Source organism: Xenopus laevis, chromosome 1L (genome assembly GCF_017654675.1).
Source record: "Xenopus laevis strain J_2021 chromosome 1L, Xenopus_laevis_v10.1, whole genome shotgun sequence".
Classification (NCBI taxonomy): domain Eukaryota; kingdom Metazoa; phylum Chordata; class Amphibia; order Anura; family Pipidae; genus Xenopus; species Xenopus laevis.
Window position 1 is genome coordinate 95,886,658 of NC_054371.1, and position 17,248 is coordinate 95,903,905.

At 37.4% G+C, this 17,248-nt stretch overlaps 1 protein-coding gene and 1 long non-coding RNA gene across 19 annotated transcripts in view; one reads left to right on the forward strand and one right to left on the reverse strand.

Annotated features, from left to right (window-relative positions):
- LOC121403686 overlaps nt 1-12,000 on the reverse strand; it is a 29,400-nt gene extending 17,400 nt beyond the window's left edge. Inside the window, exon 1 of the long non-coding RNA XR_005967441.1 lies at nt 10,528-12,000. This is a non-coding gene — a long non-coding RNA (uncharacterized LOC121403686). The remainder of the gene's footprint in view (nt 1-10,527) is intronic.
- Nucleotides 1-17,248, forward strand: part of LOC108711672 (protein transport protein Sec31A) — a 232,555-nt gene that overhangs the window by 201,306 nt on the left and 14,001 nt on the right. The gene's annotated exons all lie outside the window — the stretch shown is intronic.

Genomic DNA, 17,248 nt, shown 5'->3' on the forward strand with positions numbered 1-17,248 from the left:
TGTTCGTTCTTATACTTGTTTTTACATGCGTCCACCCCATTACTTTTATCTTTCTCTGTCATTGCCGTTATCCGATCCATCTGTTCTGCCCATCTAATAGTGTCCTGAATCAATTCCCGTGGGTAACCCCTTTCCAAAAATTTATTACCCATCAGCTTTAACTCTTGCTTTCGCTTTTCAATATCACTATTTATTCGGACTACCCGCAACATCTGAGATCTAGGTAGTGAATTGAGTAAGTGCTTAGGGTGATGACTTTTATAATGGAGTACAGTGTTTCGATCTGTCGCTTTTGTATGAATACATGTTTGTAACCCCTCTCTGTCCTTATATACAGTTACATCCAAAAAGTGTATCTCCTGTTGACTATAATTCACCGTCAATCTCACTGGTGTCTGGAGACTATTTAGCTCTTTCACAAAGATATTCAACTCGACTTCCGGGTTCGGCGCCTACAGGAATGGAGGCTTAAGAGCGATGCTCCACAGACCAGCGTTATAAATCTGCCATACTCGTCTGCTTTTTTCTAGCAGTTTAACTTTAAAGTCGTAGGAGGTGAAGGGGAGACTTCAGGGAAGGTCAGAGCCTTCCTGCAGTGGCTCTGCTGTAGTCAGTGAAGCAGCACTAAGTGAAAAAGTGCGACCTGAAGTAAAGGTCGTGGCAAAGGGCGGCTAAGTGATTCATCTCTATAACTGCAAGAATTCCCTCAGGGCTTTCTCTGCTTTGAGACCGTAGGTTAGATAAAAGTTTACCTCTGCCGTCAAAGTGAACTGTTGCCAAGGCAGAAACTTCTGTCACGCTGAGCATTGCAAAGTGTGTGGTGAATGACAAGTGCAATGTCGCCATATTCTGTCTGTTCTTGGTACCTGCTTATTCAAAGCTACAGTTTCTTTTATCTGCATGATGGAGTTTCTATTCACTTATTGTGTTGGCCCAGTTACCCCACCAAAGTTTTAAAATCTGTTTAATACTGGTTCTATAGTGTCTGTGTGGAGAACCTGAACTTTTAGTGAGGTCATTATTTTCCTATTTGAGGGAATCCTTACTCCTCAGGAGAACACATCCTTTAAAACAAAATCAAACAAAAAAGTAAAGAAAAAGTATAAAAACAGAAAAATAATCAAATAAAAAATAGAAAACTAGAAAAGAAAATAGAAAACTAGAAAAGACTATTAAAAAAAAAAAAGGGTAAATTCACCTGGTGTCTCCGAAAGTTATTACCCATTAGTTTAAGGTCCCTTCCCACGATGGCATCCAAGTTCATGGGTAAAACATATGAAAAACAGAGTAAGAAGAACGCAAAGCAACTAGCCCCTAATTCGCCTATCTTGTGTCAGTCTCAGAAGATGCTTTCCCAAGACTCAGTTGCTGTACAAGAACACGCATCAATTGCTTCTGAAGTAGCAAGGCTATTGAACCCAGTTATTGAGCAATCAATTAATAAAGCTATAGCAAAACTTCAAATAGAAATTAGCAAAATCTCACAGCATCTGGGTAGCCATGACAAAAAAATTTCAGAGCTGGAATCCACAGTTTCTTCTTTATATGATGACACAGATAGAGCACAGTAGAAAATTGAATCTTTGGAAAAGGGTACTCAAGATCTCCTTCTGAAGGTTGACGATCTGGAAAATCGCTCAAGACACAACAACCTGAGATTTATAGGGATTCCGGAAGTTCATAAAATGGACTCCTTATTTAAGATTGTCACTAAGATTATCCCTCAAAAACTTGGGATCCTGTCGGATTCACACCCATTAAAAGTTGAAAGACTTCATAGGATAGGGCCACTCAAGGACTCTCATCAAACCAGACCTAGGGTCGTCATTGTCAAATTCTTGGACTACTCTGACAAAAATGCTCTCTTTCAAGCATTCAAAAAATCCAAAGGTCTTGTACTTGATGGTAATAAAATTCTTATCTTTCAAGACTACTCAGTTTTCTTATCACAAAAAAGGAAGGAATTTTCCAACTCTTGCCAACAACTGGTATCACTAGGCATAAACTTTGCCTTACTATATCCTGCAAAGTTAAAAAAAATTCTGCCTTCTGGTCCACGTATCTTTGGCTACTCTTCAGAGGCCCAGCGGTTTGTGGAGCAACTGGTAAAACATAAGAATAACAACTCACTTTTCCCTAATATCAGCACAATTCTGGATCACCCATCATTTCTCCCGCAAAGAGAGCACAAAGGAAATAGATTTGAGAGATCTCGTCAAGTGACCCAATCAATTACTAAGGAGCCCTCTTTTTCTCGTGACCACAAGAAACGATCAAGATCTAGATCTCCGATCTCCCACAAAAGTCGTTCTCCGCTGAACTCTAGTGAAGACGATGTTGTGCTGGAATCTTAAGCCTTAGAACGCTGGTCAATGGTTCTATCTCCCTGAACAACTCCTCTTTTCAGAGGGTTGGTTGACCTCTACTCCTAGGGAAAAAAGGAGGTCCTTTAAACTTTCCCTATAATGGAGCAATATTGGTTCTGGTTATCACTTATTTTAGTTGTTATTTCACTTAGAGTGATTTTAAGAATTTGTTTACTGTTACCTAACTTTTGTTTAATACCTAAAAGAATTTGTTTATATTTACTCAGATTTCACTTCAGTGCTATTAGATTGTTTTCTCGCATGGTGGATCATAGATTTTATGTAGCATATTGTGACTTCTCATGTCAGCTCATCTTTAATCTAATTTCCCAGATAACATAATGGCACTAAATTTAGTCTCTTGGAACATTAATGGTAGTAATTACTATATAAAGAGGAAAAAAATTCTACATCAGCTCAAAAAACTGAAATGCGATATTGCCCTCTTACAAGAAACCCACCTCAATGAGGGGGATAATAACTTGCTGCTTAGAGAATGGGTTGGCGAAATGGCCTTCTCCCCGGCCATTAATAAAAAAGGGGGAGTTGCAATTTTGTTCCACCGGAACTTAAACGCCCAAATTCTTTCAACACATAAAGATGAGCAAGGCAGATTTGTCTATGCGGAAGCATTAATCCATGATAAGTTATGGCACCTTATTTCTATTTATGCCTCGAACCATACTAAAGAAAGTTTTTTTGTTGATTTAACAAAGAGAGTTTCTTCAATTCCACATTCTAATGTTATTCTAGGAGGAGATTTCAATGAAACCATATATGGGCTTTAGATAGGTCTGATAACAACATTAACAATTCTAGGAAAAAATCTAAATGGATTGAGGAGTTCGTTTCTTCTTCTCGTTTGACAGACATCTGGAGGTTGTTACATCCCACAGAGAAATACTTTACCCACTTTTCTTCTCAATACTTGGTGGGTACCAGAATTGATTATGTATTTGTCTCAAACAATGTTATTGCAAAAACAATTGCGGTGGACATAGGTCCTATTATTCACTCTGACCATGCTCCTATCTCTGCCCAAATTTTCACTACCAAAGGTGTTAAAGATTATGTACCATGGTCTTTTCCCGTTACCCTTGCAGAACAACCTGATTTTATTAAAATGCTATCAGACAGATGGGATATATTTTTGACAGAAAATTGTGAGTACTCTGAGAATCTCCCTCTCCTCTGGGACACTTGGAAAGCTGTGATACGTGGGGAAATATCTGCCTATAAATCCCGCCTTATACGTAAAGTTAATGACAACTTTTTGAGGCTAAGTATCCAGCTAAAAGATTGTTATACTTATCTAAAAAACTTTCCCTCCCAATTAAATTGCAACAAATATAAGACAGTCTCTGCCTCCCTGAAGGCTTGGCTAACCTTAAGAGACTCGCTCTTTGCCCAATATTCTAAAGCCAAGCTTGCTAATCTAAGTAACAAATCTAATAACGTACTAGTTAATCTTTCTAAACGTTGGAACAGGAAATCCACTCTGATCAAAATTAAAGATAAACAAGGCTCCCTTACGAATAATCCCCAAATTCTAGTAAATATTTTTAAGGAATACTATGAATCCCTCTACACCTCTATTGGATCTAGTCCTAATGTCAGTAATGACTTCTTAGATTATTTAAATCTTCCCCATCTATCCACCAAGCAACTGGAAGATTTTAACAAACCAATCTCTATAGATGAGGTTATATACACTATTAATAATTTAAAAAAGAAAAAAGCTAGTGGTCCAGATGGTCTCCCCTCAATTTTTTACAAGACCCTAAAAACTAATATAGGCCCCTTCCTCACTAACCTATTTAACGATATCTTATTATCTGGAAAAACACTCCCATCCAGTTCCCTTTCCAATCTGATAATTATCCCTAAAGAGGGTAAGGACCCTACTCTCCCAGCTTCTTATAGGCCCATCTCATTATTAAACCAAGACATAAAAATTCTTTCCAAAATTTTAGCTGATAGATTAGCCATGATTTTACCTACAATAATTTCCAAATCCCAAAATGGGTTTATAAAAAATAGGTCAGGCATTAAAAATATTAGGACCTTACTACAAGTCATTGCTTTAGCCAACAGAAATAAGACTCCATGTACTTTAATTAGCCTGGATGCTGAGAAAGCATTTGATAATGTGATCTGGGGACATCTTTTTAACTGCTTAGATTCGTTTGGTATCACGGGTCCCTTTAACAGCTTCATTAAGCTCCTATATTCCAACCCTATCTCTCAAGTAATAATAGCAGGCGCTAAATCCAAACCATTTAAAATTATGAAGGGAACAAGACAAGGTTGTCCATTATCTCCACTCCTGTTCAATATTTCACTTGAGCCTCTAATCAGAGCCTTGGACAAATTAGAGGCCTTTCAAGGTATTAAATTAAACAAAGTCCACCTTAAGTCTTTATCATTTGCGGATGATTTACTTTTAATTGTACAAAATGCCAACAACTCATTAGGAGACATCTTTAATCTACTCCATGAATTTGGTAAATTCTCAGGTTATAAAATAAATTCACATAAAACTGAAATTATGAATATTAATGTCTCATTGTCAAAAGCCCTTATTAGTAATCTGAATCTTAATTCTCCTAAACCACAGCATAAATATCTAGGGCTTTTTATTCCCAAAGACTTGAATATTCTTTACGCACTAAACTTTGTTCCAGCCATTAAATTTTTTTTAACACAGATGGAAGAACACCCCTTTGAACCTAAAAGGAAAGGTCGCTCTCTTCAATATGCTGATTTTCCCAAAGTTGATTTATCTTCTAACCAATTTGCCAATTCTGCTCAAACATAGTGATATAAGGATTCTGGATAGTGCTTTAAATTCTTTTATTTGGTGTGATAAAAAATCTAAAATAGCCTTAACTAAACTACGTGCTCCTCATGTTTTAGGAGGCCTAAATCTGCCTAACTTCAGAGCTTTTAATTTAGCCTCAATATCAAGATACCTCATGGAATTGGTCTCAGGTGGTGATAAATTCACAAATCCGACTCTGGAACTTTTCCCCATATCTCATACTCATATACTCGAGATTCTTCATTTGAAATGGAAAGATATTCCCCTTGAATGTAAACGAAATCCATTGTATAGAGACTCGATCTACACTTGGAAACTTTTGCATTATAGTATTAGTCATGGTTTTAATCATACGTTAACCCCCTTTATGCCCATTCACCTCCTGTGGAGAAAAACGAAACCTGGTTACTCTGCCTGTCTCGCTCATTCCAAAAAACGTCATTTGTTTCTGATTAAAGATATAGTTGACCCTATAAATGGGAATCTTCTTACTTGGGCGGGTCTGAAAAATCAATCGAACTTAAAAATCTCTGACCACTACCAATATATGATTATTAAAAGTGCACTTCTCTCTGTTTCTAATAAAAGGTGGTTTGCCATTCAGAAACACTGGATAGCTGAGACGATAATCAATCTGAGCGCCAATGTAGTGCTCTTAAACTTAAAATAATTTTTATGCAATATAAACTCCAATAGGGACAAAGAAAATAAGTAGTTATTTAAAAGGCACAAATGATTTTTTGCGAGTGGTGATGAGCATAGATGTACCTTTGGAAAGAGTGATACTGGTGACTATGGATGTACAGAGCTTGTACACCTGTATACCACATCGAGATGGCATATCGGCATTACGAAAGCTACTAACTGAAAATGTGGATTATGTGGGGCCCCCTGTTGAATTCATATTGTCCCTATTGGAGTTTATATTGCATAAAAATGATTTTAAGTTCGAGAAGCAATTTTACATTCAATGTCAGGGGACAGCAATGGGATCAAGAGTAGCCCCAGCGTATGCAAATTCTTTTATGTGGGACTATGAAACAAATAATATATATGGACATCAATTATTCAAACGATATGGCGCCTTTTATAGGCGCTTTATCGATGATGTTTTCTTTATTTGGTTGGGCTCAGAGGAGGAGTTGAATATCTTTGTGAAAGAGCTAAATAGTCTCCAGACACCAGTGAGAGTGATGGTGAATTATAGTCAACAGGAGATACACTTTTTGGATGTAACTGTATATAAGGACAGAGAGGGGTTACAAACATATATTCATACAAAAGCGACAGATCGAAACACTGTACTCCATTATAAAAGTCATCACCCTAAGCACTTACTCAATTCACTACCTAAATCTCAGATGTTGTGGGTAGTCCGAATAAATAGTGATATTGAAAAGCGAAAGCAAGACTTACAGCTGATGGGTAATAAATTTTTGGAAAGGGGTTACCCACGGGAATTGATTCAGGACACTATTAGATGGGCAGAACAGATGGATCGGATAACGGCAATGACAGAGAAAGATAAAAGTAATGGGGTGGACGCATGTAAAAACAAGTATATGAACAAACAGGAGATGTATTATATAAGAAGATATAATCCCAACAGTGAGAATATGAGACGGAGTGTCCTTAAAAACTGGGACATTATAACAACAGATGAGCAATTAATGAAAAAAGTCCCAAGACGTCCTAAATTTGGCTATTCCGGGGCGAGGAACCTCAAGGAACAATTGAGCCCATCAGACCCAATAGATAAGTATGTCAAGAAGGAAAAAGAAAACTTCTTAAGTCCAAAACCTGGTGTGTTCAAATGTAAGGGCTGCGTGATGTGTAGCAGCCTTATATTGGGAACACATTTTACACATCCCCACACAGGAAAGAAATATAGGATGACATGTGAAACAGCGATGGTTATATATATCATAAAGTGCCCGTGTGGGTTAATATATTGTGGGAAGACGGTAAGGCAGCTAAAGGAGAGGATAGCCATGCATAGGGCAAGCATTCGAGCTGCACTAGATCCAGACAGAAAGGTTGTAACTAAGGAGGGCAAAAAGAAGCAGGATATCGCACAGCAGCCAGTGGCAAAGCACTGGGCTGCATACAAGCATGATGAATTTAAGTAAAATTTTAAAGAATTTTTTTACTGCAATTTTTAACACATGCACTAATTGATTGTATGTAAATTAGATGGAACACTATTGGTTACAAATTGTTAAACCCTATGAGGTCACTTTAGCGCCATTTTGTATTGTGTTCACTATATAAAGTTTTATTGCACATTGTATACTATCCTTGAGAAAGGTCCCAAGAGGGACCGAAACGTTGGAGCACTGTGATATGTGAAATTAAATAAAAAGACACTTGTTTTACTAAGGGAAGTGATATATATATATATATATATATATATATATATATATATATATACATATATATATATATATATATATATATATTATAATTATATATATATATATATACACACACACATATATTATACACACATATATTATACACACACACATAGATAGATATATATATATAGATATACTACAACAAGTCCAACATGTGTATTGCACACTCGCTGAGAAGCAGTGATCAAGCTGTACTGGGTAAGTTATCTCAAAATGTGGTGAGTCACTTCACTAAAAATATACATTGTCCAACGAGATCGCACACCATGATATAAAAGTTTAAAACATAGCATTTATTTTGTAAGCATAAAAACAGCCAAGGTAAGCTTAAATATACTCATCCATGTGGAGATCTATGCAACGTTTCAGGTGCTTGCTGCTCCCTTTCTCAAGCTGGTCTCCATGCAGTGTTAGGACTACAATTCCCAGAAGTTCTCTTAAGCCCTGTGTTGTCCCATGTGGTGGGGTTGATGTCACCCGCAGCGCTAGTGTGCAGGCAATGACGTCAGCGTGACGGCGCAACGCTGTCACGCCGGCGTAATATACCCTCACCGTCTATGTTTCAACAGTGTCCACCATTTTAGAAATGGGCTCAATATGTAAAACATTGTTGTTTCAATACACAAAAAATAGAAGAATGGCAAAAACTTACATTGATAATATTGGTATGATTTTGAAAATCATTGAAGGAATAAAGTTAATTTATGCAGGATGCATGAACAGACAAATGTTATAAACATCCCAGAGTGGTAAAGTTAATTAATAAATAGATGGGCACTGAGAAGGATAAACAGAAAATGTTCTTTGTTAAGAAAGAGAACATATGAGGACTATTACCAACAAGGAGGAAACTACTCCAGTGGGGAGACATTTTACAACATGTTCCCCCAATGGAATTAAAGACCTACAAGTCAAAGTCATTGAGCAAGTCAAAGTTCTCGTTAGAGGGGGGAGGGGACATTATTCACAGATTGAACCTCAGAGAGGCGTTCTGGATTCTGAAATTGGAAACCAGAATTCCAAATGGCATTAACTACAGACATGATATTAGCTATTTATATTTGGGTTTGAGAACCATATAACACATAGATATGAGATCCTACATATGAAAAAATACTATGCATATATTTCTGCCCAAAATAACTCTTCTTTCTAACTAAAATATAATAAGTACACACTTGTAAAAACTAACTAATATGTAAGGAATAATTAAGGGAATATAAAGAAAAAGGAGAAAAAAATGTCCCAAAAGGATCCTACTAGAGTTTACACAAGCAATATATCCCTCTGTTCAGTCCTAAATACAGATGCGTATGGTTCTGTTTGTTTTTTTTATAATGAGCATGTTTTTGTATATTGGGATTTAACCTTTTATCTAAACCTTATTTAAGGCCTTTTAAGAGTGCAAAATAAAAGAAGTGTTTTAAGGAAAGTCCACTAGTGGTCACTAGAACGATTTGTATAAAAGAACAGCAGATTGTAATAGATTGTTAGCCTATGATTAAGGGATTTCATCCCAAAACGCGTTAGGCCTTTTTGTCCAGCAATCTGCTACAATAAATCCTGTCCAGAAGTGCAGTCTGTGTTGAGTTTGTTGTGGGATACAGTGGCGACACTGATAACTGAGCATCTGGCAGGGAGAGGAAAAAGCAGTGAGCTTGAGCGGTCTCTGTTTTTTGTTTTTTGTAACTATGTGTATAGTGTACATATATACTTGTACATACATATATATATATATATATATATATATATATATATATATATATATATATATATATATATACGACATGAAGGCAGAGTGCACACAATTAGCCAAAAATAGAACCTGGGTGCCAGTCCGAATATATATATATATATATATATATATATATATAGCGCGATGGAGAAGATAAGCACTCCGATATTTCTGATTAATAATTATTTATTCCACTGTGCATACCAACGTTTCGGTCCACATTATATATATATATATATATATATATATATATATATATATATATATATATATATATATATATATATATATATACACCGCTTCTTTGTGTGTATCCCCGGGTGCAAGGTAAAGTCATTCCATATGCAATAAATCAGACCAGCAACACCGGGTTTTCTTATTCAAGACAACTGTATTAAAAGGTCCGTGTACAGCCGACGTGATGTTTTGGTCCCATCAGGGACCTTTCTCAAGGCAACCATGTCTGTGTTACGATCACATATATATATACTTTAAGTGAACCAATCTATGAGTAGTGACATCATCAACATGTGTGATTAGCATGTGTAATTAGCATAATAATACTATTAAGGTGACTTGTGCTAAAGGTTAACTAGTGCTCATTAGAGCATAAAGTGAATTTGTGCTGTTTTAAATATAAAACAGTTAAAAAGGTTAAAATATACAGATAGTGATAATAAATTATTCATGATGACTATTAATAACCCCATCTTACTGATGTGGTGTGAACGTGAACCCAGTATATGATATTCTTATGGACAACATCAATATTAATATGAAATATTAATATTAGTCCATAATAATACAATAACTGTAGGTTCTAACGGGGAGGTTTGGCAAAGAAATGACATTCAACCAACTGTATTACTGGAAAGAAGATTTATGTATAAAATCAAAACACACTAACACAATTGCAGAAAATAATAAGCCATAATATGCACATAAGGAAAGGTACAAGGAAAAACCAATAATCTATAATTCAGAATGATATTTGCAATGCATATAAAAACAACCAGTGAGACAAATCAACAACTCTAACAAACAATAATCAACATCTACAGTATGTAAACAAGGAGAAAAAAAGTTACAACAAATAATTCAAACAATATGCTCTAAACCCTCTTACACCTATAACCACACACACATAAGTAATAACTGTCAATGACAAAGAGACACTGAGATAGTTACCAGTCCTTGGACAGCACGTCAGTCTCTGGGCCTGCAGAGTTTCTGTTCAGAGGTGGACCCCTGTACACAGAGGTCTGTTCCCCAAAACAGAACTCCAGAATGTACTTTGGACACATCTTTTATACTGTTTTTAGAGTCTCACCCCCACAAGACAACTGGCTAAACAGAAACTCAGATGGACTCTTGTTTCTTGTTAGATGACATAACTTTCCCGCACCATATGTAAAGGAAGGCTTTTGAGATCCTGTAATCGCTTGATCTCACAACAGGTTTTTTACGACAGGCTCTTTGCAAGAATTTGTAGTTAGCCTTCATTTACACATTATGACGAAACTGTTAAGTCACATATCACCACCTCAGGGCCAACTGTTTATCTTGAATACCCTGACGCCTCAGGCTCTTTCCTGGGTCTGTCTTTGTCTATGACTATTCTTTTGATCCCAGAGACTGCAGTGTTATCAGATAACTGTTTTGGCAACTCCCTGTCCCAGCATGTGTCCTTTTACCTGTCTCTTTGGCATTAACATTTGACATTATATTCACACATAAAATATTATATACATATAAAATCTTCCTTGTGAGGCTTATTTCTTACACCAGTTCCATTGTGCTCACTAACAATTTATCAAAACATACTAAAAAAAATTCTATTCCACTTTATTCTAGGAATTCTCAAAAATCTCATGTATCACCTATTAGTTAAAAACAAATTGCAGGTCATAATTACAGTGGAGTCCTTTTCAATTACCGTATATTCTCGAGTATAAGCCGAGTTTTTCAGCACTCAAAATGTGCTGAAAAAGTCTACCTCGGCTTATACTCGAGTCAGCATGTCATTTGTTTTTTAAGGCTTGCCCCTACCAAAACGCTAGGTTTTTAGGTCAAAAAGCCCTTACCCCCATGATTTAAGGCTCCTCAAACTTCAAAATCCTCCCTGCATGCCTGTCCTGAGATCCGGTTAGAAGGAGAAGTGGGCGGGTAGCTGTGCTGTGTGAAAGGAAAACGTGACCCTGCAGGCAAAAGTGGCCATCTCTGAACTGAGACTGGAGAAGGAGGGGCTGAAAAAGGTGACTGTGCAGGCAGAAGTGAGCTCTGCTGTGGAAGTACCTGACCCATGCTGCAGAAGGAGAGGGCTGGAAACGAGACAAAGTAGAGAGCTATGCTGGGACACAACACAGAAGACTATAAAGCAGTCAGAAATGGTGAGCTGTGTTGAAGGGGGAAGTATATGTGAGCTTTTAAAAGAATGACTCCTATACTTATTTCTGAATATATATGTTTGTGTTTAATACATTTCCGATTTTTCATTAACCCCTGGAAAGAAGCAAGCTACACTATATTTCGTTTTAGGTACTGGCAATTTGCTTTTTCAATCGTGAGCGCACCGATCTTTGATAACTTTCTGTTTCACTTATATAGCAAGTATATAGTATAGGCTTATACTCGAGCCAATACAGTTTCCCAGTTTTCCTAGGTAAAATTAGGTACCTCGGCATATACTCGGGTCGGCTTATACTCGAGTATATACGGTATGCTATATTATATTCCCTTAGCTCTATTGTACAGCAGTACTACTATTCTGTACTTCACTACTGATCTCCTACAGCAATGGTGGGTTGAATAAATATCATGCATCATTGGGAAAAAAATTGAAAAAAAATGTTCAGGGATAATGAGCTGTTAAGGCCCCTGGGGGTCACACATTTAAGTTCGTAGGTCCAGAATGCCTCCTTCTGTAATAACCTACGGTTTAGATCCCCTCCTAGTGGTAATCCTGGAAATCAATCAATGGGCATACATTTAAAAGATGATGCTGGATGCTTGGCTGAAAGCCAATGTTGTGCCACTGGCTGTTTGGAAATGTCCTGTTTGGCATCTTTTTTAGTTTCCTTATTACCTTTTGGGTCCAGGGCAGCTCTGATGGTAGACCGGTGCATGCTGATTCTTTCCTTTAATTGTCTAGTGGTTTTCCCACAATACAAAAAAACCACATGGGCACTTTATAATATATACAACATTTCGAGATGTACACGTAAGCCTGTGCTTTATCGTGTATCTCTTGCCGATGTGTGGATGAAAAAACTGTCTGCCAGTGATTAGAGAGTTACACGTGACACACCCGCCACATTTGAATACCCCCAACCTCCCCCTTCCGGCGTGTATCCTATATTTGCTCACCGGATCCGTTGGTGAAAGGAGTTTCTTCAGGTTACTGTTTCTCCTATGTCCAAAGCGGACCCTTTTGCAGTTAATTGATGACAGTTCTTGTCCGTTTTGATGATGGGCCATTGCTGTAAAACAGATTTCTTAATCAATGGGGTGCATGTGTCATATGTGGTTACATAATACAATAAGTCCTCCTCATTCCCAACTGATCTCCTTGATCCTTTTAGGATCTCCTCTCGATCCAGTGACTTAGCCCAAACTTTTGTATCCCCTAGTAATTTATTGTGGTATCCCCTATCCAGGAAACACTGTGCCATGTTTTCTATAGTCATATTCCTTTCCGATTCTTTACTGGTCATCCGAACCAGGCGTAACATTTGTGATTGGGGTAAAGAGTTTAATAGATGTCTAGGATGGCTACTAGTGTAATGCAGACATGGTTGCCTTGAGAAAGGTCCCTGATGGGACCGAAATGTCACGTCGGCTGTACATGCACCTTTTAATACAGTTGTCTTGAATAAGAAAACCCGGTGTTGCTGGTCTGATTTATTATATATATATATATATATATATATATATATGTATGACAGTATATGTAAGACAGATTATAACTAAAAAGAGACATGAAGCAACATAGATACCACCACCAAACATATGTAGCAATACAAGAAATGGTTACATTGTAGGAAAAAACATTAGATATAGTTGCTTATAAAAAGCACCCAAGCGACAGAGTCTCGTTAAGTCCATGGGGGGCCACAGTGTCCAATTTGTGGATCCACCTGATTCCCTCTGCAACAAGGCATGTTCCCTATCCCCTCCTCTTTCCAGGGGAGGTTGGTAGTCTCTTGCCATACATTTAAAAGTGGGCAGTGTGTGTCCTTTTGTTAGGAAATTCTTGGCAACTGGTTGGAGGACTTTGCCCACTTTTAACGCCTTGCTGATAGCAGAACCATGATTACAATTCTTACTTTCATTGTGGTGCAAGTTTTGCCCACGTAGTACAGTCCGCAAAGGCAAGTAGTAATGTAAACAATATAGGACTATGTGCAGCCCAATCTGTGTAAAATCTTATAACGTTTACCGGTATGTGGGGGAAAATGGGACCCGTCAGCAGACATCTGCATGTAACACAATCAGGGCATTTATAACATCCCAATTTTTTGTTTTGTGACAGCCAGTTAGTGTCCAAATTGCTACTTCCCTTAAACTCAGTGCGTACAAGTAAGTCTCTGAGGCTACGGCACCGTTTGTATCCCATCATGGGTTTCTTGTTTGAGTGGAAAGACAGAGATTCATCCATGTTGATCATAGGCCAGTGTTTGTTAATGCTGGCCGACAAATGTGTAGATACTCCCGAGAATGTGGTGGTGAATATAAGAGGGGACACCAACTCCTTTGTTTTTGGTTTGGTTTTGGTATGTTGTAGTTCACGGTCCAATTGTATATACTAAAGTTCCTGTGAGTACCCCCTCTCCAAAAGCCTATTAAACATATCCTGAAGTTGTACCTCAGGTGTGTCTCTGTCATTATTATTCCGTATAACTCGCAGAAACTGGGAGTATGGTATACCCCTGATTGTGGCAGGCAAATGCTGGCTGGCTGCGTGTAGGATTGAATTGCGATCGGTGGGTTTTCTGAACAGTCTGGTTCCCAGTTGTAGATCCTTAATGAAGATATTTAAATCCGGGAAATCAATGTTATTGGTGTGGGAATTTAAAGTGAGTTTAACTGTCAAGTTCATTAAGGTGTTGGTGGAAAGACACAAGTGCTTCCTCTATATCCATCCAAATCATATACAGGTAACCAATGTAACAGAAATAAGTATTGAAAGACCCAGTAGGGGTAAAATATGTCAAAGTATAGCATAAAAATATTGGCATAGGACGGTGCCAGGGCACTGCCCATTGAAGGTAGAAAGATTTTTAAAATCCAAAGGAGTTTCTGGACAGTGTCAACGCTAGAAGATGGATCAATAATTCTATGGGAATCCCACTAGGAGATGAGGAGAGTAAGGCTCTTCTGCAGGCTTGGATACCCTGGTCGCGTAGGATCACTGTGTAAAGACTCTTAAAATCCATGGTGACCAGGATACTGTTGGTGGGTATGTGAGCTAGCCCATTCAGACGTTTAATGACGTGACTTGAGTCCTGTGTTAATGATGGCATGGCTTGTACCACAGGCTGCAGGAAGTGATCCACATACGTAGAAACAGACTGATAAAGGGAGCCAACGGCTGATATGATGGGTCTCCTTGGTGGAGCAGACAAGGACTTATGGACTTTAGGTAATGTGTAGATAATGGGCATTCGGGGCTGTTCTGTCACCAATTAGCCAAAAGTGTTCTGGTCTCACCTCCCTGTATTCCTGGCCAAAATTAGAAAATCATCTAATTCTTTTTTAAACTTATTAGTGGGATCCCCAGAGAGCAACCTATAGGCGTTTGTGTCAGCTAGCTGGCACAAAATTTCTTGTCTATAATATGTATAGTCCAAGAGAACAATAGCTCCCCCTTGTCAGACGGTCTTCCTACCAAGTCAGTGTCTATTTTGAGTGTCTTAATAGCCTGTCATTCTGCAGGAGTCAGGTTATAGTGAGGGGTCATCTTGTCTAGTAAGGTGGTAACTTCTCTGCTGAGAATCTTAGCAAAAGTCTTATTCAGTGCAGGAGTGTTGGGGGGCTCGAAGGTGCTTTTGTCTCTAAACACTGGTCTGTTACTGTCTGGGGAGTTCTTAAAACATTCTTTCAGTTTTAATTTCCTCTGAAATTTATGTACATCTACCAGTAAGTCAACGGAGTCTGGTGGAGTACTGGGGACAAAAGAAAGGCCCTTGGATAATAAGGATATTTCCCCCTGGGAAAGTATATGCTTACTTAAATTAAAGATTATATTCTCTTGCCCTTGGGGGTTTCCCTTTTGGATTCCCCCCTCCCCGTTTTATATGCCCTTGTTGCCTCGACTGTACTAGGTGGGCAAAACTTACACCACAATGAAAGAAAGAATTGGAACTCATTGTTGTGCTATCAGCAAGGTGTTAAAAGAGGGCAAAGCCCTCCAACCAGTTGCTAAGCATTTCCTAACAAAAGGACACACACTGCCCACTTTTAAATTTATGACAATACATTGGTTAAAACAGCAATTCGGCAGGTTTTAGATGGCAAATGATCTAAGTCATATTTTTAAAGTGACAGTACATAAAAAAAATTAGAATTTTCATTTTTTTTTTCAAATTCAAATCGAATTTGGACTATTCCCTAGTCTAAGTACACAAAAATTAGCTTGACATTTGAAGTTTTAACATTTTAATTTTCACTTCAACCTTTGATAAATCTGCCCCTTGTAGATCTATGTTGGGAGATATGTGACTTAACCTTTTGTACCGTTTCTCGAACATAGATCTTCGCATAAGGGCATACTACAGTATAGTGTATACCACATATTGTGGGATGCACATATGAACGTTGATTCAATATTCTATCCGGTCGACCCCGTGGATGAACAGGATCTTTATGGATCTTGGCAAGAGTATACAGTAATGGTGTGCATCGGAAAGTTACAGTTAGAAATGCTTGTAACTCTTCTTAGATTACTTAGTTATTAACCATAGTTGTTAAAACCTGTTATATTTTTAGTAATGCTAGAGAGGGGATCTCCATCTAAAACCTTATATACCTCCCCATCTGCTAACTGTCCCTTTATCTCATTCACATAATATGATGTATCCATGATCACGATAGCACCCCCTTTATCCAAGGGCTTGATCGTGATTCTGGTATCCTCCATTAAGTTGCGTATGGCCTCTCTTTACTGTTTAGTTAGAGTCAACATTATGCTAGGATTTCTACAAATCCCAGTGTGCAAGTATTTTTGTAATCCTTATACAGGTATGGGACCTGTTATCCAGAATGCTTGGGACCTGGGGTTTTCCGGATAACGGATCTTCAGGACTTAAGGCCTTCATGCCTTAAGTCTACTTGAAATTAATTTAAACATTAAATAAACCCAATAGGCTGGTTTTGCTTCCAATAAAGATTAATTATATCTTAGTTGGGATCAAGTACAAGTTACTGTTTTATTATTACAGAGAAAAAGGAAATCATTTTTAAAAATTTGGACTATTTGGATAAAATGGAGTCTATGGGAGACAGCCATTCCGTAATTCTGAGCTTTCTGGATATCGGGTTTCCGGATAAGGGATCCTATACCTGTATATGTATATATTCTGAATACAGCTTCAGTAAAAATCTTTGTTCAGAAAACACGCCAGTACTCACATATTCCTCACATTAAAGACATACCACTGTTATCTTTTTTGTTGAAAGTGGAGTAAATTATTATGCAGGCTGAGAGGGGTTCCCAAACTTTGGGACTCTATAACTGTCATATGACTGTGTGTGTGTGTGTGTGTGTATATATATATATATATATGTATATATATATATATATATATATATATATATATGTATATATATATATATATATGTATATATATATATATATATATATATATATATATATATATATATATATATATATATATATATATATATATTT